At 41.2% G+C, this 27,688-nt stretch overlaps 1 long non-coding RNA gene across 4 annotated transcripts; it reads left to right on the forward strand.

The window, feature by feature from the left end:
• On the forward strand, nucleotides 1–26,515 carry LOC118917132 (uncharacterized). 4 transcript variants are annotated; one of them, XR_008993346.1, is made up of 4 exons: nucleotides 1–185; nucleotides 1,663–5,251; nucleotides 17,777–17,904; nucleotides 21,695–26,515. It is a non-coding gene; the product is annotated as an uncharacterized LOC118917132 (long non-coding RNA). The 4 variants fall into 4 exon arrangements; XR_005026696.2 differs by having other exon boundaries at nucleotides 1–5,251; XR_008993347.1 differs by having other exon boundaries at nucleotides 1–5,251; nucleotides 21,726–26,515.
• Nucleotides 26,516–27,688: the final 1,173 nt, after the last annotated feature.

Genomic DNA, 27,688 nt, shown 5'->3' on the forward strand with positions numbered 1-27,688 from the left:
GGTGTGGCCAGGCTCTGCCTCTGGATGCCCGCGATCGGACCTCGCAGCCCGTGAGAGTCAACTGAGCAGGCTTGGTTCCCGGGAGGGCTGATCGCCGGGGAGGCTTAGAGGGGGTAACGAAGAACTCATTTTGCTCTGGACGGGGCAAAACACCGGTGGTAGAGCGTTGTGCAGTTCGCAGAGAGGTTTGTCATAAATAATAAATATTTGGGGGAAGCGGCTCAGCTAGGAGCGCCAATTCGGGCACCACCAGACTGCCCGAGTTTTAATCCCTGCTGTGCTACATACTGGCTGTGTGACCTTGAAGCTTAACCTCTCTGCTTTAGTCTGAATCTGTAAAATGATGACCATTTTGGAAAAACTACCTAGAAGAGTGATTATCATACAATAAACACTAAATAAGCTTTTGTTATATATAAATAAACATCTAGTGAGCACTCTTATCAGGCACTGTACTAAGCACATTACATATATTTTGTTGATTCTTAAAACAAACCTATAATGTAGGTATTGCGCTTATTTTAATGAGAAAATTGAGGATCCAAGAACTTAAGTTGCCTGTGATCACATCACTGGTTTATCGTGGAGTGTTTAAAAAATAACAGGCATTGATTTATTAAATTATGCGTTTTCTTCTGCATGTAAACACGAATTAGGCATTCCTATAAATGACCCTGCCGAGGCTCGTGTTTTTTAACATGATCAATAGAGTGTGGTAGTATTATGAGAAGGAAATAGAAACCAGTGTGTAGGAGCCAGGCGGGGTTGGGGGGCTGGGATGGTGATGAACAGGGAGGTTCAGGACCCCTAGCATCCTGGGGTGCCCAAAGCCTCCGAAGTGGGGGAATGAGCTCTAGGAGATGAGATATGGGGAAGAATGCACCTTCTTGAGAACTGGGCCCCAAACAGAAGAATTGTGTTCATGAGTGGAAAGAAAAATGTATTTCAAAGTAGAAAATGTGGACTCTCTATTTTCTAACTCTTGACTTGTAGCAAGTAACATTTTTCTTCTACACCTAAGTTTCCTCATACGTAAAATGGCAATACAGACAAAGTGTGAATGAGTAAGACTAAAACCACTGGGCAGTACATTACACACCCCCAGATAGGCAAAATTTAAAAAATGCAACAGTACTAGATATTGGTAAACATATAGAGCAACAAGATCCCTCACTCCTAGTGGAAATGTAAATTGATACAATCACTTGGGAAAACAGTGTTGCATTATCTAAAAAGTAGTAAAATACCTATATCTATGCCTAGAAATTCCATTTTGCCTGTATTTTAAAGTGTATGCTTTAATGCATTGTTTCTTAAACTGCTCCAAAGACTCCCGGGAGCCTTTCAGACCCTTTCAGAGGGTCTGAGATTATTGTGTGAGGCTGGATTTTCATCATGTATCTCAACCAAAACAACTAAAGGATTGAAAGTAAAAGCAGATGAACACCCAACTTCTTATGAGTCTAGATATTAGATTTACAAAAATGTAAAGCATTGCCACTCATCTCAAAATTTTAATTTGAAAAGTATAGCTGTATTTCATTTAGAGATGTGTTATTTTTGTTAACATGTATTGGATGAATTTTGCCCCCGCCCCCCAAAAAACATATTTCAATTATAGTACTAACTCCCAGTCCTTGTGGAACTTGTTGTCTTTATAAGAGAAAGAAGAGAGAGATTTGAGGCACAAACACAGACTCACAGGGAGAAAGCCATGTGAAGACAAAGCAGAAATGGAGAGATGTGTCTGCAAGCTAAGGAATTCCACGGACTGCCCACAGTTACCAGTGGCTATAGGAGAAAGGTACCTAGTGGATTCTCTGGTAGAGCAACTGGAAGGAACCAACCCTGGCAACACTTTAATTTCAGACTTCTGGTCTCCGCAACTGTTGTTTTAAGCTACCACATTTGTGACTAATTTGTTACAGCAACCTCAGGAAACAAATACAACAGGTAGTGGGTTTATTGTTATTTTACATGAGTTACTCAATGAATCTTTTTATGCATCTCGGGTCTCAATTGAAATTTTTATTAAAATTTTTTATTTATTAATTTATTTACATTTGTTTCCTGACTTTTAAGATTCTGGGATCAAAACTTGGTGAACCACTGCTTTAGAGAAACTCCCACAGACGTATATCAGGATACATATATAAGAATGCTTAAAGCCAAATCCTAACAATAAGTCCCGTGTTGGAAATATCCCAAATATCCATAAATTTTGTTATATTTATAAAAATGGGACAACATAGCGATGAAAATGAAAGATTTTAGCTGCACAGGACAATGTGGGAATCTTACAAACATAATGCAAAATAAGCTAGGCAAAAAATTCATACCCAACAGACAGGATGACAGAAAGCAAAACTAAACGGTACTGTTTTGCCTAATATCTAGTGAAACCATGCAAAGAAGCAAGGGAATCATGATTTCAAAAGTCAGGATGGTGGGGAAGGCTGAGGTAATAAGAGAAACATGGTGTGGGGGTTACTTCAGTACTAATTCAGCACAGCAGTGCTCTTTTCCTGACCTAGGGCATGGTTACACGTATTTCCACTTTGCAATTACCTGTTAAACTTATATATCTTTTATATACTTTATGTATATTTCACAGTAAAAGAAGGACAAATCACTATGTAAAAGTTGGGGTGGGGGGTGAGGGAAGAATTGTGTTCATTTTTGCGATCACTCTACCACACTGAATAAAAACGAAAGTGAATAAAACTAGATTGTTGTCCTTGCAGGATTCACAATCCAAAAAATAGACATTTAGTTCTGCTTCAGATTTTTAGTTGTTTTTTTCTCTTTGCCCAGAATTACTAAGAAGAACCAGAGTCAACATGTGAAAAAGCTTTATAAAGTACACAAATAGATATAATCTTTATGTCAGGTATGCATTTGTACTAGAGACTACAAAATATCACAAGAGAAGAATAAACCATGATTTGTTCAGTTTATACTGAACACAGCAATGGAAATTTTGACCCAAACTGTCTTTGAAGCTAGATGATCTCATACCCCTTCCTGACGTAGACAGTGTAGTGAGGTGTAGGATTGAGAAAATACCAAAAATTGCTTGAGAGAGGAGAGACTTTTTGTGTAATTCTCCTTCAAAAAGCTACTATTAAAAAAAAATTTTTTTTCTTATTACTCTTATAGGGTCTCTTATTTTGATATGTTAGAATATTACATCAAATAAGTAATCAGGTTAGAACCAACATAAATATACAGAGTAGTTTCATAAGACAAAGTTTGGGAGAGGGGCAGGGAAGCTGCTGTGATCCTCGCGTGAGCATCAGATGCAGATCAGGGAAGCCCTGGGGTTAATGAAGCACTTGCCCATGCAGAGAGGAAGGTGACAGTTTAGGCAGTACCCTGACACAAGGTTGTAGGGACCAGAAATGCCACATTGTCCCTATTTTACCTACAACCTGCATTGTTATCTGAATCTGAGATATCCCCCAAAACCTGTTGGAGAGCAATTTAGGCACTAGAGTTAGCCCCTGTTCTAGTATTTTTAGAGATAATCTAGGTGCTAGTATTTTACATGGGACAAATAACCATGCATTCCATATCCATACAAAAAATCCAAGCAGTTTTCCTAAATATCATTAATAACACTGTTCGACTTCTGTAACAATCCAGTAAGTATTCCACATGATTTAAGCACATGAAAAAGTAATTGTCCAATTATTTAACACCTAATCAATGGTAAGTTTGTATGAGGCCCTGAAGGAGATTATACAGTATGAGATGTGAATCATGTTTTCCTCCTACACTGCAATGAATATGCACTGTAATGTAAATAAACAAGGGCATACTATATTAAAGATACATAGTAATACAGGAAACTAAAATGTGATCCAAAAGATGGCAGTGAACAAATAGGTACTTCCAATCCCCTAAGTGAGGTTTAATGGTGGTCAGGAATGGGGACTGTCGTCTTGGTAGAGTTTGGTAGTGGGCGGAGTTTGAGACAGTGAGCTAGTAAAGATGTTAAGTGAGACAGTACATGCTGGAAGTTTGTCCAGGTCAGAGAATAGGTGGACGGTCTTCTCAGCTCTGCCATCCAGGCTCACTCAATGGCTGAGAAGCCTCACCTGAAGCAACAGGACAATAACCAAAATATCCAATAAAATAGCTCCTCAAAATGGTTAGCATTCCCTTATCTTACAGTTATACACCCCCTAATCATAAGAGTGTGTATGGAAATGCATTTTGAATGTGATAGTCCTGCTCATATAGTCATTTGCAACACCAGTCATTTCCTGTGCATGATCTAAAATATCTCTTCAACACTTGGCATTGAGTATTCAGAATTGCTCTTCTTCCTCTTCCTCTTCTGACCAATAGTAAGCATTAAGTTGAAAAAGTTTGTCTATTTCTTCAACATTTTCCCTATGTAACTCTAGCCGATATATATGTGAGTGTATGTATACATACACATAACTATAATCTTAGTAACATCTGTGATTTTTTGCTTTGAGGTGGTACTTTCCCCAGAACACTCGTAGTCAGCAGCTAATTGGCAGAATTTCCAGAAGACTTTTTAATCTAATGTCTTAGTCCATTGGGCTGCTATAACAAACACCACAGATTGAGTGGCTTATAAACCACAGAAATTAATTTCTCACAGTTCTGGAGGCTGGGAAGTCCAAGGTCAAGGTGCCAGTATGGTTGCCTTCTGGTGAAGGCCCTTTTCCTGGGTCCTTCCTGTATACAACTCCCACCTTCCCACATGCCCGTTTTTATAAGAGCATTAATCCTTGGTGAGGGCTCCATGTTCATGACCTAATCACCTCCCAAATGCCCCACTTCCTAATACCATCACTGTTGGAAGTTAGGATTTCAACACAGTTTTTTCTTTGGTTGCATCCTAACTGGAAAAGATCCAAATTAGGTCTGCAAAGTGCTCTGCCTCCTCTCATCCAGGTGTGTAAGCTAACATACATATTTGGGCTGGCAGATGCTTGCAGATCCATCACAGTGGGCTTTGATTTAGAGTGAATTGGGACTGAAATTGTTTGCAGTCTTCATATAGTGAGAATTCAGAAAGTACAGAATACTTGTATGTTTGCCCAGCCCCCACAGATTGCTCCCTGGAAAGGCTTGCCTATCTCTGATATTTAAGAAGAGATCAAATGGGCACACTGACTTCTTATTCTTCACAGTGCCTCAGTCTGTTTGAAGACATAGACGTGGAGATACTTGCAAAGGACACATATTCAAACTCTTCTGAATACCCAACTCTGTGAGTACTTCCAGCATATAATTTTTCCTCACTAGGCCATAAATTTAAACTTAAAACTTAAGAATTAATGTAACTTCTTCAGAATCTTGCTGAGAGTGACTGCATGATAGTGAGTAAAGAACAAACCCACTAGGAAACCCTGATACTGGCCAGTCACGCAAATCATATCTGTGTTTTGAGGAAAAAACAGACTGTCCGAAGCCGCTAGTCTTCAGAAGTCATTCATCAGTGGCTGAAATGGAAAACGTGGGATTTGTGGAAGGTGGGAATCCACCCCACTATTTTGTCAGCTCATCATCACTGTAGTCAGACCATAATTCTCCCTTCTCCAGAGAAATGTCTCAACACTGTAAAGATTTAAGGTTATAGGTGTAATATTATGAGGCAATATTTTATATATGCATTTGAAAAATATTTTTGTGTTTTAAGACACTGAACTTGAAGACAGCAACAAAACACACCAGCTTCCTTGAGAACACCAGTTTTGCATTTTCCAAAATGCAGGAAGCAACGGAAGCAGCTCCGCTTGTAAAAAAAAGCAGGCCCTGTAAATATACTATATAGGCTTTCAGAAGGGTATCTTTCCTCCTCTTCAATTTTCTCACTGATGCCACCAACACCATACTGGCCGCCAGGGGGTGCTGCTCCCTTCCGAATATTCCTGCCCAGGCACAAACACTCCATTGTTCCCTTTCCATCTGGGGAGCACAGCTGAAGTATTTAATCAAGACTTGGCTAAAGGTACCATGATAACAAAAGGAAGATGAAAAGTGACTAGTTAATGGATACAACGCTTCTGGAATGTCGTGTTAACAGATTTGGACTTTTTCCCAGGACAGTGCAGAACCACTGAAAAGTTTTAAGCATGAAAGAAGGTAATTAGAGTTGCACTGCAAAAAGAGCATTCTGGCTGCTGTGTGAAAACTGAGTTAGAGAAGTGAAAATGTAGAAACCAGGAGACCAATTGGAAGACTGTTACAGTAACCTAGATAAAAGAAGGTGGTGACAAGAAATAAAATGGTGTGTTTGGTGATGGCTGATGGGCACCCGTTGGGATGGGTGTAAGATGGAGGAGGATGTAGAGAGAGACAGAAAGACAAAGAGACAGAGAGGGAGAGAGAGAAAGAGATTTGATTGGCTGATTGATTTTCCCTGAGGGTGAGACAAGGTTTCCCTAACAGAAACCAAGTTACTCAGGTATTCACAGACATCCTGGTAATGCCAAAGAAACTGGAGCAGCCTGGTGGTGGAGAGGTGGAGAGCACAGGGCAATTCCTTCCAGGAAAACTATAAGGTGGCATTCTATAAATGAGCATCTCTGTTTTCCAGGCACTGTGCTAAGTGTTTGAAATACCAAGAAGTCAAGCATCCTTATTTTTATTATAATTTCCTCCTAAAAAAAAATCACATCGCAAACAAGTATTGTCTTCTCTTTGCTCCATTATTTGGCACATAAATAAATATTGGTTGATGGATGGATGGATGGAGAATAAGCATGATAATTGTTTGGATCTAGACCGATGCCCAGAACCCAGCTCCTTCCTTTTATATTGTTACATATGGGACAGTCTTATTTTAACCATTTGAAACTATTAGGATTACATGGCCATTTTCAAACAACTGTATTTATAGGTTACCCATAATCAGATATGATCATCTTTCACATAATAAGGATATCTCAGTTGGAAACAAAATCTCATCAAAAAACGCAAAGGAACAGTTCCAGATAGGTAGTCAGGCAGGAAGCTAAGGAGAGGACCTTAGTTCTTTTGCACTGAGCTTAACTGGCAAGGCTTACAACATTCAATGTCCTATATAATATATTATCTAACTGGACAGCAAGCACTAATCACAGTGTCTTTTAGCTTAACACTGGCACTTGGAAAATAACATCAGCCATGGTCTTGCTGAATGAGGCAGACAATGCAGTGCAATTAAGATGAGCCTAGTTAGAATATCCTTTGAAAACATCACTCTCCATGATCCTATAAATTATAAATTATTCTGGATTGTACTGCTACATAAAATACATTAAACAAATAAGAATGCTTGTCTGTCTCTGAGCAACAATCTCATTCTATTGTTGATACATCTCTTCATTGACAAATCTAGGAATTGTCCTTGATTTCTCTGTTCCTCAGTATTGCTTTGATTTAGTATTTTGATAGTGAGAAAGAACTCTGATAAGTTTAATCTGAAGTTTATTGCCATAATTTCCTTTACTCCATGAGTCAGGAGCTGACCAGAAAATGTTATCAATTGTCACTACATCAACCCTATAGTCAGGAGCTTAAGAAACTACAGAATGTATCTTGGGCCCAATGGGTTTAGGGTGAGGCAGATTTGGATCAAAATCCCATTTATTATTTGATCCCTTTAAGCCTCTGCTCTGATTGATGAATCGTAGTAATCTTTGGAGTCCCCAAGAATTTCTGTTAGCTCACGAGTGTTTAATAATCCTGAAAATTAGAATTATTTCTCCAAATGCACGATTTCCAAGGTAAATGGCTGGGGTCCCGAGCCAGGAGACTAACAGTATGATCATGGAAAAGGCCTTTGTCAAGGAATACAACATCTCACTCAAAACATTCTAGGGCTGGGAACAGACTCAAGTCTGGAAGTGGATGGAGACTGCAGGGGGCTTTCTGGGGGGGAAGGTCATGTCAGGTTGCTCTGAGGCTTCAACCTACTTGGAGTCTGTGACTGTATAAATCAAGTAGGACCTTCGTAGGCTAATTATCAATTTCATTCCTGTGGACCCCATGAATTAACCAGACCCAGAAGTCTCTGCATATTATACCCTACCCTTGGTCTGATGAACAAACCCACTCTTCTGCCTGTCACGATCAGCAGAACCATAATTTTTAGGGCACTGCCTTTGGGGACCTTCCTGACCCCACTGAGTTAAAGAACCATTTTAATTTAGTTTCTTTTTAGTTTCTTTTACCAGCTTTCCTAGTAAGGAGGTTTTAATGGGATGGGGCTCTCCTCACCAATCTAATTATGGCAAGAGTGAGAGGCTTCAGGACTGAAGTAGTGGTGAGAGAGCAGGTGGGAGGAGGTTTATAATATTGAATCCAATGTGGATTGAATTCTCCAAAATCATTGAATCCATTCCTCAACCTTGTGCACAGGAATCTGCCACCTTTGGGTATCACTGAGCAGTCACTCATCCCAGGCTTGTATCTGCCGGGCCAGCCAACACACTTTCAGAATCACAGTTGATTTCCTGAGCCAGCTCAAAGAATAGCAACACCTGCATCAAAAATAAGCAATCTGAAAATATTCCCTTCTCAACCAAGCATCTTCAAAGTTCATTTCTATTAATATTGTCCAAAATTTTTATGATATGAATTAGTAAATTCCTGTGGTTGCTCATAATACAAACTGCCTTGCCTGAAAGGTTCTGTCTCTCACAAGTCTGCTACCATATGGGTTACCTCACTTATGGGCTGCCTAAGTGAGGGGCAAGAATGGCCACTAGGGGCCTAAAGAGGGATGGGGGAGCTGTTTGAAGCACCACGTTTCTCATCCCTGAAGTAAAAGGCTCTTTATCTGGGTCGTAATTCCCTGGACTATTTTCATGCCTAACTCCCAGAAACATGTGTTGGGGCTCAGCATACATCTGCTGTCTAGTGGGGGAAGATGGTAAAACACCCAGTAAATTACCCCAATTTGGCCATACAGCATGAAGACAGGTCATAAACTAATCGAGGAAGGAGTGATTTTTTGGAGTCTGATGTGCATTTTATAATCACTACCTCAAGGCAGGATGAACTGTCAGGGAAGCCAGCTTTCCCATCTCTGATCCAAACAGAACAGTAACATAACTCTTATTTACCCCACTCTGGTCTATGCTCCGCTCTATTTGAGTTTGAATTCTGGTGACCAGCCAAGTCACAGTGAGATTAGGCCATGATAGTTAGGTGTCATCTGCAAGGGAGGTGAGCTCCCCAGCACAGTGAAGCAAGGTGGGTATTTCAGAAGCCTTTTGAAGTTCTGAAGCCTTCAAGTCCTAAATATGTCCTGATCACTTCTCTTATAATTGTCAGGATCCCAAATTTTTCCTGATCATTGTCCTAAGTTAATTAGAAGCCATAGTGAGGTAATGATTTCAACTGACCTTATAATAATGCATCCTGATAATTCATCTCTTTGGTTTTCAGTGGCTTCAAGTTCCATCAGTCACTGGAAAGGTTTAAAGTTCATCTTGTGCTTTGAGAGAAAATTTTAAGACCTGAATGTGCCTTTCTTTTGCTTTTTCATCCTATTTTCCCCAGGTGAACACAGACCAGAAATAGCGTCCCACCACTGCTGACCATGGACTGCTGGCCTGTCCTGAATCTGAACTTCGGTCACTTCCTCAGTTTGATTTTTTAGGCAATATGTATGAAATATACTATAACAATCATTTGACTAGGTGAGGGGCTGGTGACTAAAAACAGCATAAAAATGCTGTTATTGAACATTTTTATATTTGTGCTGATTACAGATGAGCTCTTGACTTGTCTCCAAAGCTCCCTGTAAAATGATGACAAGCCATCCCTTCTGAGAACATAGCTCATCAGAAAGTGTAATGACATGTGCTCAGAAGGTCATCTGATAATTATCCCTCTTCAATTCACTTTAGAAGATGCCACACATACGTTGAGAAGATCTCTGATAACTAATGACTCATACCTTTAGCTTTAGGCTGGCAATAGCTTATTTAATTTCTGTGACTAGTGTGGTATATAGAATCTGATCCCCATCAAGAAAAGGCACAGAAGGGAGATGTAAATATGGCAGATAGTCACCTTCAGAATATGAATATGACTAGAAAACCTCACACTGATCTTTCTGAGGAAACAATATTCTGCTTGTGGCCATGCTCAGATGACAATTACTGGCTATCTGCCCAACATAAATTTCTCACCATACAGCTGACTAAGCAAGAAGAAGAAACATCCATCAGTAATTTGACAAATGTTATGTATAATATGGGGTGTTTCGTATTTCATATTGTATGTATTTACTTAATTCAGATAGAGCATGGGGTAGCCTTCTATTCCGAGATTGTATTATTTGTGAAGACGAACCCATTTCCAGTTCCTCACTTACTGGTTACATGTGATAAAGTAGAAAGTGGGTGAATTTACTGAGCTTTCCTAACCCTAAACCATAATGCATTTCAAAAATGGCTTTTAAAATAGGGTAGGATGCAGTTTCTGAATTAGGCTCTATCATGTATATGTATCTATTTCATTTGGATTTTCCTTCAGAAATCAGACAAAAGGAAAAGAAAAAGACAGTGTGTCAAAGGTGAAGATGATAAAGAAAATTAAGATCTGAATGTGCCTTTCTTTTGCTTTTTCATCTGATTTCATACTATCCAGGGTCTGGATAGTAATCTCACATAAGCTTTCTCATCACACAGGAATAAAAGATAATATTTTTATGGAACTATGGTCTCAATAATGGTAGACAATATGGAGAAAGTGGTATGGAGGTTAAGTTTGGGCATGGGAGGCAAGCCAAAGGATATGTATGGGGGGCCACTCCAAAGTGACATGCCAAATTGAGTGGGTCAAGCTTCGCTGTGCCCTCCTCCACCCTCAGAGCTGTTGCCTAAGAGGCCAGCAGTCCAGTGTGCAAAATATTCTCTCGAATTTCTCAAGTTTAAAATTTAGGATTTAATTAAATAAATTTAAATGACTTACTTATGTTATTAAGGTTTAATAGATAGTTAATTCATTTTAGATTCAAGGAGGCAAATGAGTTTAAGAAATAACCAAATATCATTGGAATGTGAATACTTTAGCTAGGTATTGCAAATTTTTTTTTGGAGGAAGAGGTGGAAAGAGAAAGAAAAATAATGAAGCTTTCTTTCTCATGTAACTTTGGTAAATTTATTTAAAAATAATTACACAGCTCCTATAGGTATGCTTCTATGTGTAATACACATCTACTAAAAAAATTTGTACTTATGTAACACAACCATATTGCTCTTAAAACAGGAAAAGTAACAAATTTCAATTTGGATTACAGGTTTTATGTGATTGATTCATATAGAGTATGTTCATAGTGCCCATGTCAACTCTGGGGATGAATAAAAATCACAGGGAAACAAAGTACAGGGATAAAGCATAAATCTTGGTGTAAACACCATAAACTAATGGTAGCTTCAAAATATTACAGATGTAAAAAGGAGGTGGTACAAATACCCGAGATGGGTCAGTGGATAGAGCTGCCATTTATAGCTCTTACTGCGTACAAACACTAGATTGCTTTATACACATTATCTTGTTTCTTTCTCAGATAAGTGTTATTACATGGGATTTACTATGATCTAATTTTAATAAAGGGAGGTTTAGGGAGGTTAAGTAAGTTAACTAAGGTCACACAGCTAATTAGCAGCAAAGCAAGTTTCTGAAACCATATCCATCCAGTGCAAGATTCTACACTTAATTCTTTAAATCTTAAAAAAAAGTTTTCTTAAACGGTACAAGGAAACGAAGTGGGTGTGCTCTGCTTACACTGAAATCAGTGCACTACAAGTCTGTTCCTTGATGGAGTGTGCCCACAGTGACCCAGCTGAATGAATCCCTTCTCTCTTGCCCTCCATTGTCCTCCTTGCTTCCCTCGTCCTTCCGGCACTCTGCCTCCGCCTTGCTGTCCCACCCCTCCCACCTGCATCCCAGCCTTACATCTCTCCTCTCCCAAATCAGAGACGCAGGTGGTGAGAGGCAGAGGAAGACAGCAGGCTCCCCGCCTCCCAGCCCGGGCCCTGCGTCCACCCAGCTGTGTCTGAGCACCTGGTTTCCCAGCAGCTTCCTTGCCTCCGTCCCAAAGCCCCTCAGCCCATGTACAGGCGGAACGTCCAGATTGCTCTGGGCGTAGTTTTCCTCTGAACCGTAGCTTGCCTTCTTTCTTGGGGTCCTCTGAGCCATACCTTTCCCATCTGTTTTCTTTCTTAATGAGGTTAGGCAATAACATAAGGAAAGCAGTTGTCTTGCCAATGGGTTTCAGCCTCAGGCAAGTTCACTATGGATTCAGTGTGACCAAAAAGATGACAGTAGAATGTTCTTGGGGTGAAAGGGTTTATACCCAACTATATTTCCACAGTGGCAGGTCAGTCACTAAAATCTCATTCACTCAGAGTAAGTCTGCATGCAGCAAGCTGATCTCTGCCCGCACAGCCATCCTCTGGGCCTCTGCCCTCAGCACACCACCACTCCAGCCTCTGCTCTGCTCTCCTGCAGCCTTGCAGCCCTGCCATCGTGTCGTGCCCAGAGCACTGGGCGGAGTTCTTTATACAGAGTCAATAGCAATGTATTGGCCACACCTGTATAGTGAGCTAGCCAAGCAGGGCCAGGTGAGAATCCTGGCCACAGAAACCTTCACTTTATCCACAGTGGTGCAGGAGGAAACCTTTGCTACATCTAGGTGGTTTCCAGAGTGTCACACTCCCAGAAAAAAATAAGCACTGTTAAAAGAGTTTCGGGTGGGTGCGGCTGCTCACCTGATAGGGCCCACTCTGGGCACCCAAGTGTTGACCATATTAGGCAGGTGAGGTCCATGACTGTCTGTGTTCCTGTACAGGGCTCTGGGGGAGGAGGTGAGGAGTGGGAGAAGATTCTTTAACTCTAGATTAAAATACCAACAGGATTTTTGAGAAGCAACTGAATGCACACTGTGGAACAAGAACTAATTTAACCATAGTATATATAATAAACAGATGCTATACAATGTTCCTGATATTAACTTCCAATTACTTTATCAAAAAAGAACTGCTTTAAATATGCCATTGGCAAAGAATGGCTAAGAGAGTAGTCTCTGTCCTAAATCTCTTTTCTCTAATATGTTGTCCAAATTCTGCTTCTCTCTCTCCCTCTTTTTTATGACACTCAGGCTGTTCCTGCTCCCCACTGGGATGTCCTGTCTCGCCGTGTCAGGGCCCTTGTTACTAATCAGTAAACTATCCCTTATCTGCAATTGCCTAAAGTTCAGATTTTAAACAACAGAGTCATTATCATAGAAGTGCCAATTCGTTCACAATATGCTCATGAAGATGCCAGGCAGTATGTACTTTTTGTTCCTAGCATAGTGTCAGGCAGCTCACAGAAGCCTACTGAAATGAGTTTAGGGGAATAAAAAAAGGCAAGTTAGTGGAAGGATGCAGGGGTAGCTGATGGTCCCTAAGGGTAGGAAGTAAAACTAGGCTTCTTCAACCAGAACTAGAAAGTTATAAAACAGATTCACTGTCCATGTTCACAGGTCCTCTTGTTTCTGTTCCTCTCTGTGCAAATGCCTCGTTCTCCCTCTTCGAAGCTGGCTCTTTCTGCTTCTCCCAGCATGTGGGAGATGACAGCCGCCCCACCAGCCCAAGCCATACATCCCTTTCAGTTCCTGCATTCAGTGAAGATTCAGAGTCTCTAGATACCAAATCCATACTTGTAGGAAAGTGAACAGATGGATTAGTGGAAATCAGGTTTCCACGCTGAGTCTGGTGAACACAGGGACTGGGCCAGTATGGGGGCCAGATTTCCAAGAAGGAGGTGAGAGAAAGTTCTTTAAAAGGGGGGCCTTTGGATGGAGTGAACAATGGCTTCTCTCTCTGGGACAAATGGCTTCTTCCTGGTGGATATGGCAGAATGGAAGCCAGGAGTTACTCAATTAATAAAGAAAAAAAATCAGTTACATGGGAAGTTATAAAAAACAATACACACATACCTTAAACATTTTAACTTAAAACTTATAACTGTATATCCATTTGCAAATGTTTGATGTCAGTCCAAGGCCTTTTCTTTGAATATTGAATCATTGTTTGGTGTTTTCCTTCATATTTCTTGCCTGAACCACATCCATTTTTACATGACCTCTAGATTTTATTCGTTTTTAGTGGAATGAAAATTTAAAGACTTTTATGAAACTGAGTGCAAAACACTAGATATTTACTAATTTTTTCCCTCTGAAGATCAGTTTTTCAGTGACTTATCTTTATTGAGTCTTTCTTAAAGTTTCAACTTAATTGTAGAGAAAATGGAAGTTCCTATGGCCAGGATTCTCACCTGGCCCTGGTCGGCCTGCCCACTGCACACATGTGGACAATACATTGTTTTTGACTCTACAGAGAGATGCACTCAGTGCTCTGGGCTGCACAGCTGCAGGGCTGCAGAAGAGTGGAGGCTAGAGTGGTTGGCAGCATTGAGAAACAAAAATGGAAGAACATTCCATTGTATTTTTTTGCCACAGATTTTAGATGAGACACATTTAACCGTACATCATCAATGTTGGCTTCAATGGGCCAAGGGTTTCAATTAATATGTAAGATTTATAAATAATATATTTGCAGAATTACTGATAGGTTATGCTTATGTTGATCATTTTGGGTTTTTTCTCTCCCAGTTACTGCAGTAAGACCATGTTAATTATAATTTTGCCCCTCTCCTAATTCTTTGTAATCCCCAAGTTCTTTTCCCAGTGGGAAGTTGATCTAGGTAGACAGTGGGTTCCTTTATCTGAACAGAGTTGATGAGGTCAAAAAAGTTTGAGAATATAGATCCAAAAAACTCTCAATTATGCCTAAGTGTTTTATCACTTCCCGTTTGAAAGACTTGTACCAGAGGAGAATTCAGTTGTATTCACCGTTATTTTGGGAAGTTCCATTATGATACCCTCTTTCCCCCAAAGCCCTGCCCCATTTTTTACTGGTGTCCTCCAGGGTAGCCCTCGGGCATCTAGTGCTGCAGGGACCTGCCAATCAGACACCCTAACCGATGGATGGCAACATTCCCTGTGCTCTCCATTTTCCCATGTGAGACTGTCTTCTACTGTGGCCTGCTCATAATCTACCCGCTTAGAATTGTCAGGAACGTGGAAGTCTCATCAGTCCTGTTCTACTGCTGGGCTGAGACCTCTCACTGCCAGGATAATATCTGATATCTGATATCTGATATCTGATAATATCTGATAAGAACTGATATCTGGTGACCTGAGAGGTTGATGATGTCTTAAGCTCGGTCTTCTTCATGCAGATGTCTGGATCTCATGAACAAGCCTCATGAACACTGTTCATATGCAGAAGTCACAGGCTATTATTATTCCTTCCAACTTAGCCCACATGCTTTTGGCTCAAAGACCTCTGGTGTTCATTTATCAAGGGCCTGGACTTCACCCTGCTCTTTTTTTTTTTTGAATTATCATGCCTGTAGTCATTTCCCCAGGGCATAGCCCCTATAGTTTGTCTGGATTGCAATGAGAACAAGTGGCTGATATCTTAAGTATCCAGAATCCTCATTCTTTTGCTTCCATTTCCTTCCTCCAGACTTGGGACAGAAGCACTGTCTTCCTCTCTCAGGCATTAGGGACACTTTCATGGGAAAACATTATCCAATTACATGATACAGTTACTAATAAATTTAAAAAACAATTGAAGTACAAAATTGCCTTTACAATTTAATCTGATATAGGTAAAGAAAAGGAATGGAGAAAGTTCTGGAAGGAAACATATCAAAATATTAACAAATATTCCTCTTTGGGAAATCCTCTAGGATTGTGGGGAGTATTTTTACTGCCTGTAGCATTATATACTTTTCACATTTTCTACAATGGCCATGTATCTTTGGTAAGCAGGGAAAAATGGTGTAAAATGCTAGGGAACAATACAAAATATGGTGTTACAAATCACTGTAAGCCAGGTGACATGGTGGTGGCAGAGAATGCACACAGTCCCTGGAATAAAGGCCCTTGCAGCTGGATGTGGTCATGTAACTACCATGTGGCCGATGGAATGTAAAATGAAATGTGTACCTTTTCCAGGACTCATCTTTAAAGGGGTGTGGCAAGCCCCTGCCCCTCCCTCTCTCCGGATGGCTGTAGGGTGGGAGTGAGCCAGAGTTAGTCTCATAAATAAGAGTGGCACTCAAGGGTAGGTGAATCTCAGAGGAGAGGGTGGGGCTCAGGGATGGGAAGAAGAATGGGGTCCAACTCACGAAAGAGGTGAGCCCTAGTGATGAGGTGAGGCTCAGGGGTAGAGAGAGGCTGGGATATGGGCAGGAAGTAGTGAAGAGATGTGCAGAAATAGAGCTCCTTACACACTGTTTCATACACTGAGATCTGTTTCATAGAAAAAGAAAACAAAATAGAAAGTCTGTGTGTTAAGTGCACATTTCTGTAGGCTGTCCTGGTAGCTAATCAAAATGTCACACTCCATTCAACTGTCAACTCGTTAAACCAAAAGTCTTACTGGACTTTTGTCCATTAAATGAACTGTTTATGGTTCAAAGGAGTATCTCAGGCATCTTTCAGAGGAAGATGAGCACCCTCTTTGACTTAACATAGTGCCAAATTCTCAGTAAGGAGTCAAGACTGGAGAAAAGGAGAGGGCAGGGAAGGGCTGGTAAAAATCCTTCTAAGGGAAAGTGGAAACACTTCTTCTTTGGCAAAGGGCAGAGGTAGAGGAGAAATCATGTTTTCAAGAAAAGAGGAAAAATTGGTAAAGTCCTCTAACAGTTTTAAACCTCTTCTTAAACATATTAGCTTCATGTCATTTCCCCCAACCCTCTTCTAATTTCTGTCTGCTTTTGTTATATGATTTCATGAGTTTTTGTTAGAATCCACTTCCATTCATTAGCAGCATGAAAAAGAATATTAGTATCTTCTTCAACCAACCCACAGCCAGCCGATTAATGTACATGCTTAAATAAAACCACAGTGACATATAAAATACAATCTTGATCCTACGTTAGTAGTAAATTAGTTTTGAAGCTATATTAGCTCTGTTAATACAGGCAACTACTTAATATTTTGAAACAACTTACTAACCAGTACAGGAGTAATATTTTAAAGCAAAGAGTAATGCCATGTTGAGTTTTATGCAAAAATGGCAATGTAGCCCCACCCTCCCTGCTCTGACTTCAACTGCTGGTTAATTTATGAATTAATGGTAATCAAAAATAATAATAGTGATAATAATAACTACAAATCTTCCTCAACGAACAATGGGATTACATCCTGATAAACCCACCCTAAATTGAAAATACTGTAAGTTGAAAATGCATTTCATAAACTTGACCTCTGGGACATCTTAGCCTAGCTTGCCTTAAACATGCTCAGAACACTCACGTTAGCCTACAGTTGGGCAAAATTATCTAACACAAAACCGATTTTATAACTGAGCATTGAATATCTCATGTGATTGATTGAAAACTATACAGAAAGTGCACAACAGAATGGTTGAAAGCATATCGGTTGTTTACGCTCATGATCAATTGTGTGGCTGACTGGGAGCTGTCGCTTCCTCTGCTGCCCAGCATCACAAGAGAGTGTTTTATGCACTTCGCTAGCCCAGGGAAAGACCAAAATTCAAAACTCAAAGTGAGTGTCTACTGAATGCATATTGCTCTCACACCATCTTAAAATGGAAAAATTATAAGTAGAACCATTGTAAGTTGGGGTCTGTCCATATATGTGTTAAGTACTTAGAGTCTTATTTAATTCTTACAACAACTGTATGAACTAAATATTATTACCTGTATTTTGTAGATGAGGAATGTGAAACTTAAAGATGAAGTAGCCTCACTAATTGATAGACACGGGAATCAAAGCCAGATCTGGCTGGACCATTGACCTCTACAGCTATGCTGTCTCTCACCTGGAGCTCCTTGAAACAGGTAACATGCAACAATGACAGTAATAATCCTTTATATTTAACAAGCATTTTATGGTTCATAAAGTCCTGTCAAATACATCATTTCAGTTGTATTATTCTTTATATGAGGGCCAGCAGGTCAGGAATAATCATGAGTTGACTTATAAAGATGAGTTAACTGAAGACAGAAAGGTCATCTGACTTTTCCAGGGTTGTTAGTGAGAACTGCAAAGTCAGGGGAGTCCACGAGACCACGTCTGACAATGATTTCAAGTTCAGAGGTTTGAAGACCCCTCTCAGTTTTGAGAATTCCCTAGAAGGACTCAGAATTCACTGGAAGGTGTTATGGGCATGGTCATGGTTTATCACAATGAAAGGGTACAGATTAGAATCTGCTCAGAGAGCTCTGCACGTGGGTTTCCCAGTATGCCTTTCCCAGCAGACCTGTGAGTTGTATTAATTTTTTCTGGCAACAATATGTGACAATACACACAGAGTACTGCCAACAAAGGCAGAACCTTGATGTCCAGAATTTTTACTGGGACTTGGTCATATAACATGGTTGTCTGCCCCAGAAGCTGATCTTTTAAATTTTAGCTTAAGATCTGAGCACCTTTGGCCTAAAAGCAGGAATCCACTACAGCCTCAACTGATGTTTCACAAAGATTTGGGGAAAGAAAAACTGTGTCATCACTTTTAGTCAAAACTGAGGAGAGAGGAGAGATAAAAAAGTTAGGAATCAAGTCCGTGAGGAATCCCAGAGCATGCGCTCAGCCTAGCCAGCAGCTAGCATCTGGGTACCAGCCACTTCTCAGTCTTTCGTCTCCCTAGGCAGTGACTTCTTACAGAAAGAGGTGCCTCTGCAGGAGTGATTGCAATTGGAAATAAAGAAAATGGGTGAGAGAAAATAACTTTATTATTTTCTTCCCTTCTCCAATTGATGCACAGCATTTAAACATTGGAGAGGACCAGCGTGTAGATGAACAGCATCTGTTTTCATAATCACTTGAGATTCTGTAAACACAGTGAATACGGGGTCAAGCAGTACGTGGCTTTTTGGAAACTGTTTAATGGATCCTTAGCAGCCTAGGAACAGAATCTGAATGGTAACAACTGTGGATAATGGGACACAGTTGGATTGCAGGAGAAACTAACTTGGCTAATCTCTAGAACAATCAAGAAAATCTCTGAAATTCATAAATAACCGTGAAAGGAAAGTGCCAATGGCCAGAAAGCTGTTACTCCTCTGTGCTTGGCTTTTAGCAGTCTGAGGAATTTGCCTGGGTTGTTTGAGAAATTCTTGTGGTATTTATGATATAATCAGACAGAGTTTTTCATAGCTCTGTTTTCCTTCCCGATGCTAATTGCTGGATGTGAGTTGTACACCGGAGTTGTTAAGTGAGTTTTGCTTTGTATCACCTCTGGGGCTTCTTGTAAGCAAGTACCCACCCTACAGGTGTACCCTATCAGGAAGGATGCTGCAGGGGGCCACGAAATCCCCAGCCTCTTTTCTATTCTGGAGACACTGAGGTTAGTCCCCAGGCCCTGTTTACCTCCCTGATGCTGCCCAGAACCGCAGAGAGGTTCCAGTGTCTTCAGTGGCATGGCTGCAGACTCTGTCAGAGGCAGAGTGAGGCACAAGAAGATTTTATCGCCCCAGGACTTTTGCCTCTCCTGCCCCCTCCCATTCCTGCTACAACCTCATTATGGGGCTAATGTTCTGCCCACAGTTTGCTCAGCCTCTTAGCAGCCTCAGAAGCGGCCAGCAGAGAAAACTGGCAGAGCTTCAGCCCTGTGTGTGTGTGTGGAGGAGCTCAGTCAAGTACACAGCCTGGGGAATACTGAGCATGCTTGTGTGCATTCTAGAATGCTCCCTCCTGGCCTGCTCCTGAGCGTGCTCTCTTCTCAAGGTTCCCACGCCAAGTTAGCTTTGACTGCAGAGGGAAAATGAGCCCCTGAAAGCACATCCTTCTGACCCCAACAGTGTAGGCTGGGGTGCTGAGAATCGTGGCCCTGGGCTGGCATTTTAAAAGTCATCATTGTAATGAGTACTCTGACCACTGGGTCTCAAACCTGGCTGCACAATAGAATTGTCTGGAGAGCTTAAGCACCAAACAAAAAACTATGCATAGATCTCATCCCCAAGACCGATTTATTCAGTCCAGGAAGGGGTGCTGGCACTGGCAAACCATTAAAGCACTAGCGATGATTTTGATCTGCAGCCAGGGCTGAGAGCCTCTGATTTACACCTGAAACCAGATCAGATTTTATGGTTACAGAAATTAATTCACTGAGATAATATCAGTGCCTGTTCTCCCTTTTGTGCTTGGGAAAAAAATAAGGTGAACATGTTTAGGAGGATAGTGTCTTCTGGGAAGGTAGAAGGATGCCTCATCCTCTAGAGGCAGGGAAGGGGACCTGCAGCCACCCCTCTGCCTGCAGCTTGACAGGCAAGGGGTTGACCGATATATTCAAATACATCCATATGTTAATTTTTTAATTAAAAGTTTAACTGAGATAATTGTGGGTTCACATGCAGTTGTAAGAAATGATGCAGAGAGATCACATGTACCCTTTACCCAGTTTTCTTCCATGACAACATCTTTCAAAATTATAGTACCATCCCACAACCAGGATAGTGACAGGATGTACAATCTGCCAGTCATATTCCAATTACTGCACTTTTGCTTGCACTGTCTGTGTATTTAGTTGTATCCAGTTTCGTCACATGTAAATTCATGTGTCCACAACCACAGTCAAAATGCAAGACAGTTCCACCGCCACAAGGAGCCCTGGGTTGTCTTTTTAGGACCACACCCAGCCCTTCCAACCCTCCCCACCCCTCAGTGCTGGCAACCACTGATCTGTTCTTCATTTCTGAAACTTTGTTATTTCAAAAACATTCTATAAATGGAATCATACTTTATGTAATCTTTTGGAGTTGGATTTTTTAACTCAGCACAGTTCCTGGGAGAGTCACCCAAGTTATTGCATGTACCAGAATATTCCACGGTATGTATGCACCTCAGTGCCTTCAGCTCTTCACCCATCAAAGGGTCCTGGGCCATTTCCAGTGTTTTGCTATCATGAATAAAGCTGCTATAAGCATTCATTTTAGTGTGAACAGAAGTTTTCATTTCTTTGAAATAAGTACCTAAGAGTACAATTGCTGAATCATAAAGTTTAACTTCATAAGAAATTGGCAAAAGACCTCGCAGTGCAGCTACACTAGTTTATCTTCTCGCCAGCAGTGGGGTCCAGTTTTTCCACATCTTTGTTAGAATTTGGTATTTTCTCAATTCTTTATTTTAGCCATGCTGATAGCTAGGTTATGGCATCTAATTGTAGTTTTAATTTTATTTTTCTTTTATCTAATGACTTTGCACATCTTTTCAAGTGCTGTGTCATCTGGATGACAGTGAAACATCTGTCATGTCTTCTAAGCATTTTCTAATTGGATTGGTTATCTTTATTGTTGAGTTTTGAGAGTCCTTTCTGTATTCTACATACTCGTCTTTGGTTGAATCCAAGTAACTTTTATCATGTTACTAATGAAATATGTGATTATGTTTTCACTGTAAAAACAATACCATAGAATAGCATTGCGCATAAAAATATGAAAGTCCCCCTCATGTCCCACTATCCAGTTTCACTCATGTCCTAGAGGGAGCCACTTTTAACAATTCACTTCAGACCCATTTTTTAAGATTCATGTGCACAAAATGGGCTTGATTGCTATGCATTTTCTGCAACTTTCTTTCCTAACATCTTTCCAGGACAGAAAATATATGATTATGTTACTTTGTCTCCAGTCACTCTGCTTTTCAACTTTCCTGTATCCAGAAGGAAAACCACAACCACCACGTCACATAGCCAGGATTCCATGGGTGTTTGAAATCTCAAGTTGGCACAAAAACTTCAGAATACCTGGATGAGGACTGCCATTCCAGGTAATAGGAAGAAAGAGACCCCGAACCACCCATGTGGGGCCCAGAGACTCAGTTTCCTGTCCTGCTGCTGCTATGGCTGACCAGAGAATTCCTTGTCCATCAGAACATCTGTTTCATCCTCAGTAAAACCACCAAAGTGGACACGAAGCTTTCTCAGCACCCTGCCAGCTTTAACACACAGCCACTCAGTTCTCCGTAAGGATGGGGAGCAGGCTCTAGGTCTAGCCCAGACGACCAGTGCCTGTGCAGGTGAGGGTTGCACCCAGCTCATTCTCTTCTTCCACCTTCCCACAATAGAAGCCAATTCCAGGAAAGGCAAAAAAAAAAAAAAAAAAAAATTCAGCCCTTTCCTCCTCAGTGAAAAGAGAAGACCCATGCTGTCTGTAATATAAGCAGAACTTGTGGGGGGCAGAGGGGGGATTTCTCGTTGCCTGAGCTGCTCTGCTGTTGTAAGTATGACCCCCCGGGGGGTACACCTCAGCCAGGGGCAAAAATACCTTTGAAACCAAAATCAGTCAAAGGGAGAAATAAAGTGGGAGAAACCCTTTTAGTGCTTGTAAGCAGTCATCCACTTCTGCTCGTCCACGTATCTCCTGAGCCGGCTGCAGAAGAAAAGGGGCCCCACCCAACCTCCCTGGTCCAGACGCGCTCTCACTCACTCCCCATAATCACCTACTGATGTGGAGATGTACTAAGGCCAGAGGAGAGATTCTGGAAATGTTGCAAAATTACCCACAGTAAGTCAGAGTGCAGTGTAATAACGGTGACTGTGCTTGCTAATTTGTCCTTCCAAAAGAGGTAAAAAGGACTATAATTGACATCATTAGGCCCATTAACCTATTAGTTGGCAGGAATAGGAAGTAGTGGGGAAAAACCTGGACTATTGTCAAAGCTACCATCCTCTGTGATTCAGATTAAACATACACACCCTATTTCACTTAATCACTTGAATATTACTGAATGTCTGTGATGGGTCAGGAACCCTGCCAGGCAGTGAGCTACAATAGTGGGCCATACATACAGGGTCCTAAAATCCTCAGCATCAGGCAATGAATGCTCCAAATACTGGGCCCTTTTGCTCTTGTGGCTTATTAAGGCCTGGAAACTTCCATCAAGGAAGAAAATTTGAAGGAGAAGGTGGACTCCTAAGAAAAAAGCAGGGTACCTACAAAAGAGGGTGTTTCAAAGTTGCGCTCCTGGGCTTACAGGGTGTTCGGTCCCACAGAGCACAGAGGGGAGGGGCAAGCCAGGGTGATGGAACTTGTCCCAGTTTTGCTCCTTTTTGGCCCATCATTTTGTCATTGGTGATTTGACAATTGCCAGCTCCCTTGGTGGGTCGATCTGACCTTGACTGAGAGCACTAGGTTTCAGTGAGGTAGTGAGGACAACTCACAAAAGTCTGTTACTTTCACAAACAATTTTAAAGCCACAGTGCGGCAAGAGTTGCCATTGTCTGAGGAAAGTGTAAAAAGCTCTCATTTTCTATGTTGTTGGGTTGTCACCAGTTTCTGAAACACCAGCCCTGTTTGAACAGACTCAAACAATGAAAACACATTGTGTTGCGGTGGCTTGTATTTCATCCTCCTGTGTGAATTGGGTCATGTTCTGCCCTCAGGGTAAGTTATTGGCACATGTTGTTTCTATTTTTATTTTTATTTTTTTAATATATATTTTTTATTAAGATATTATTGATGTACACTCTTATGAAGGTTTCACAAAGAAAAACAATGTGGTTACTACACTGACCCATGTTATCGTGCCCTCCATACCCCACTGCAGTCACTGCCCACCAGTGTAGTAAGATGCCTCAGAGTCACTATTTGCCTTCTCTGTGCTACACTGTCTTCCCCGTGATCCCCCCCAACCATGTGTGCCAGTCATTATACCCCTCAATCCCCTTCTCCCTCCCTCTCCCCGCACCCACCCTTCCCCACCCCTCCCCTTTGGTAACCACTAGTCCCTTATTGGAGTCTGTGAGTCTGCTGCTGTTTTGTTCCTTGTTTTACTTTGTTGTTATACTCCACAAATGAGGGAAATCATTTAGTACTTGTCTTTCTCCGCCTGACTTATTTCACTGAGCATAATACCCTCTAGCTCCATCCATGTTGTTGCAAATGGTAGGATTTGTTTTCTTCTTATGACTGAATATTATTCCATTGTGTATATGTGCCTCTGATTATTGACACTCTAGTATATTAATGATGTATTAATATTAGTGGTATTTTCAACATTAGCAATATATTAAAGTATTTTCTAAAATATATCCAGAAATATTGACCACCATTATTAGGAATATGTTCTGCATTTTCCAACAGAGGCAGCTATTTTAGCATTTATTAGACACCCTGTTAAGCTTTATTCTGCTCTTTTTAACAAGGGAACTGTGGTAGGTAATTTTATGTGTCAGCTTGACTATAGTTCCCTTTTACTCAAACAGTAATCTAGGTGTTGCTGTGAACATTTTCTGTACATGTGGTTAATATCTACAATCATTTGGCTTTAAGTAAAGGAGATTACCCTTGATATGTGGTGGCCCTCATTTAATCAGTTGAAGGCATTAAGAGCAAAATCTGAGGTTTCCAAGGAAGAAATTCTGTCTCAGGACTGCAGCATCTATCTGAGTTTCAAGCAGGTCTGGCTGCTGTACAAATTTTGGACTTGCTGGACCTTCTGATTCGTGTGAGTCAATTTCTTAAATTTCTTTGTGTTTGTATCTATAGCTAGCTACCCATCCACTCATCTTTTTGGTCTACTTTTTCTTGAGAACCCTGACTGGTTCAGGAATAGATTTGCCTAAAAATTGGCTAAGGTTAGGAGAACTGCCCGTGCCTGTAGAAAAGAGGCTTTCTCGATGGAAAGATGATTAAAGCCATTTAACGATCAAATCTATAAACTTAATCTCACAGGACCACCATGTTGTACAATAAGGACCCAAAGTGATGAGCCCAGACCGAGATCTGTTTTTTTAATAAAGCACTTTATTTGTTAATTACATTATGTATATTTGTTTCAAGGCCAGAATGGGAGAACCCGAATGCCATGAGTCATCACAGTGGGGCTGTCTTTGTCCGGATTGTTCAGCCTAATTGCTGACCAGATGACTTCCCAGTGACAGAACAGGCTGTTCGATGTGTCACCTGCCGAGGAGTGGACTTTATGTTTTATATCAAACCCCTCTTCAAATACTGAATACACCAGAGAAACAACAAGCTAGAATTAGAAAAATACTTTTCTTCTGAAATCGTAACTGCATATAACCTCAATACAATTTTGTCTTCTTGAGGAGGCCATATATATTCCTGCTCCAACCAATACGATTAAAATGCTGTTTCCTCTGTTCTCAGTGAAACAAGATTTTTAAAATTCAAATTCAAGTGTATTCAAAGTCTTCCTATAAAAACAATTTCTTTAAAACATTTTTGTAAAACAGTATTGTAAAATTAGCCAAATCCACTAAATACATGGAAAAGGGGGGGGCAACAGGAATTTGAATGACTTTTTGAGGAACTAACAAAGGATTCCTATCTCTCAAAGAATATCCAGTTGAACAAGTCTTCATCTCTAGCCTGCGATTTTTTTTCTTTTATTTATATTTAAAACACTTGAGTTCAAATAAAGAAAAGTTTATGATAAAATTAGTATATTCTTTTGTTGTGTGACATCCATTTCCCAGATTTATATGAGCATTTTGAAACAAAATCAGAAAAATGTGTTCCTTACATTACCATCCCCTAAGATTTGGGTTTTGCTGCTTTGAATGTCAACTACAGCAGAAGTTTTTCTGTGTAAAACACACTGTATCCTTTCCAGGGCGTACTAAGTTAACTTAGCATATTGAATGTTAAATTAAACATTCTACATACTATCATAAAAGATAACCAAATGAAACTGTTACATAAATAAAAGCAAATTGTCCCCAGATATTTATATTTTTATATGATATGTGTGTGTTGGTATGGGTATTTATTTAAAAAGGAAAAATCTGGAAGGACACGGAAGTTTTATCAGTAGTTACCTCAAGGGTGAGGAAGGTGGTAGGATGTGGAGCTGAGGGTAAAAGGAGATTTCTCTTTAAATTCATTTGCATTATATATTGAGGGATGTAGGAAAAATGGAAGTTGCTGTGGCCGGGATCCTCACCTGACCCTGATATACTCATGCACTGTGCACATGCAATACTCACAGGCACACGCTTGCACAATATTGACAGGGAGGTATTATTGACACTACATAAAGAGCTCTGCCCAGTGTTCTGGTGCTGCAAGTCATCAGAGAGGCCTGGAGGCAGAGACCAGCTTGCTGCATGCAGACTGCCCCAGAGGCAGATAGGATTCTAGCATTTGACCTGCCACCACAAGAATAAAATTGGGTGTAAATCCTTTCACCCCCAACATTGTCATTTTTCAGTCTCACTGAATCCAGAGTGAACTTTCCCAGGGCTAAAACCCTCAGGCAAGACATTTGGTGAAGTTGGCAGGATTCACTATGGACCAAAAAATGGCACAAGCTGCCCTCATTGGGAGGGGTGCTTCAGCAGACTGCCCTTATTTGGCTGGAGAAATACTGCAGGAATCCCTTACGGATGAGGAGGAATTTAGGTATCCCCAAGTGGGCATGTGGGCCAAGGTGGTTTTATTCCTAAAGGGGTGGGCCCCTCCCTGGGACTTGGGGGAGGTGGAGGTGATGCCTCCATGAGATTGGGAGATCCTTAGAGAAACAATAAGCCCATAGGGTGGCAGGAGCCATGGGTTGGCTATCCTCACAGCATTAAAAAAGACCATGGTGGGGAAGGATGAGCTCCTGTGAGGAGCACAGGAAGAGGCAGCATGAGGATGCAGGCTGCCAGGCACTGTGGAGGGAAAAGATTTGTTGGAGAATGAGAAGGCATCTCAGCAAAGCACAGAGGAAAAGGTAAAGGCCATGAAGAAAAAGGATGTGGTCTTGTGAGAAACACGAGAAGAGCCAGCACAAGAACGCTGTCCATGAGGTATTGAAGAGAAGGTAAGAGAGTTGATGAAGACTGAGAAGCATGCTACAAGGCACTGTAAAAAGGGTACAGGATGTAGCAGAGGAGGCACTTGGGGCAGCGGCAAGGAAGCTGCAGTCAGCTGCAGAAGTGTTAGAGGATGTGTCAGAGAAGGATGAGTGGGTGGTCAGACCCTGTCCGTATTTAAAGCCCACCTGGTTGTAGTCAAGAAAATAAAGATGCAGGACGGGGGCGGAAGATGGTGGCGTGAGTAGAGCAGTGGAAATCTCCTCCCAAAACCACATATATCGATGAAAATATAACAAAGACAACCCTTCCTAGAATAGAGACCAGAGGACACAGGACAATATCCAGACCACATCGGCACCTGAGAGAACCCAGCGCCTCGCGAAGGGGGTAAGATACAAGCCCTGGCCCCGCGGGAGCCGAGCGCCCCTCCCCCCAGCTCCCGGCGGGAGAAGAGCAGGCAGAGCGGGAGGGAGACGGAGCCCAGGACTGCCGAACACCCAGCCCCAGCCATCCAGGCCAGAGTGCAGACACAATACGTGCCCAGGGAGCCCTGGATACTAGGGAAACAGGACAGCAAGAACAGTGAGCGGGCACCGGTGGCCTGGCGCCGGAGGACATAAGAAAAGCGCACGACCATTTTTTTTTTTTTTTGCTATTTTGTTCTGGCGAGAGGTTTTTGGAAGTCTTAAAGGGATAGGACCCCCAATACTATGGAAACAGGGCAGCAAGACTGGTGAGCAGATGCCTGAGGCTGGCGCCGGAGAATAAAGAAAAATGAGCGGCCACTTTTTTTTTTTTTTTAATTAAAAAAAAAATTTTTTTTTTTTTTGTGGTCATTGTTTTGTTTTGGCGGGTGCTTT

The sequence above is a fragment of the Manis pentadactyla genome, chromosome 13 (genome assembly GCF_030020395.1).
Source record: "Manis pentadactyla isolate mManPen7 chromosome 13, mManPen7.hap1, whole genome shotgun sequence".
NCBI lineage: Eukaryota > Metazoa > Chordata > Mammalia > Pholidota > Manidae > Manis > Manis pentadactyla.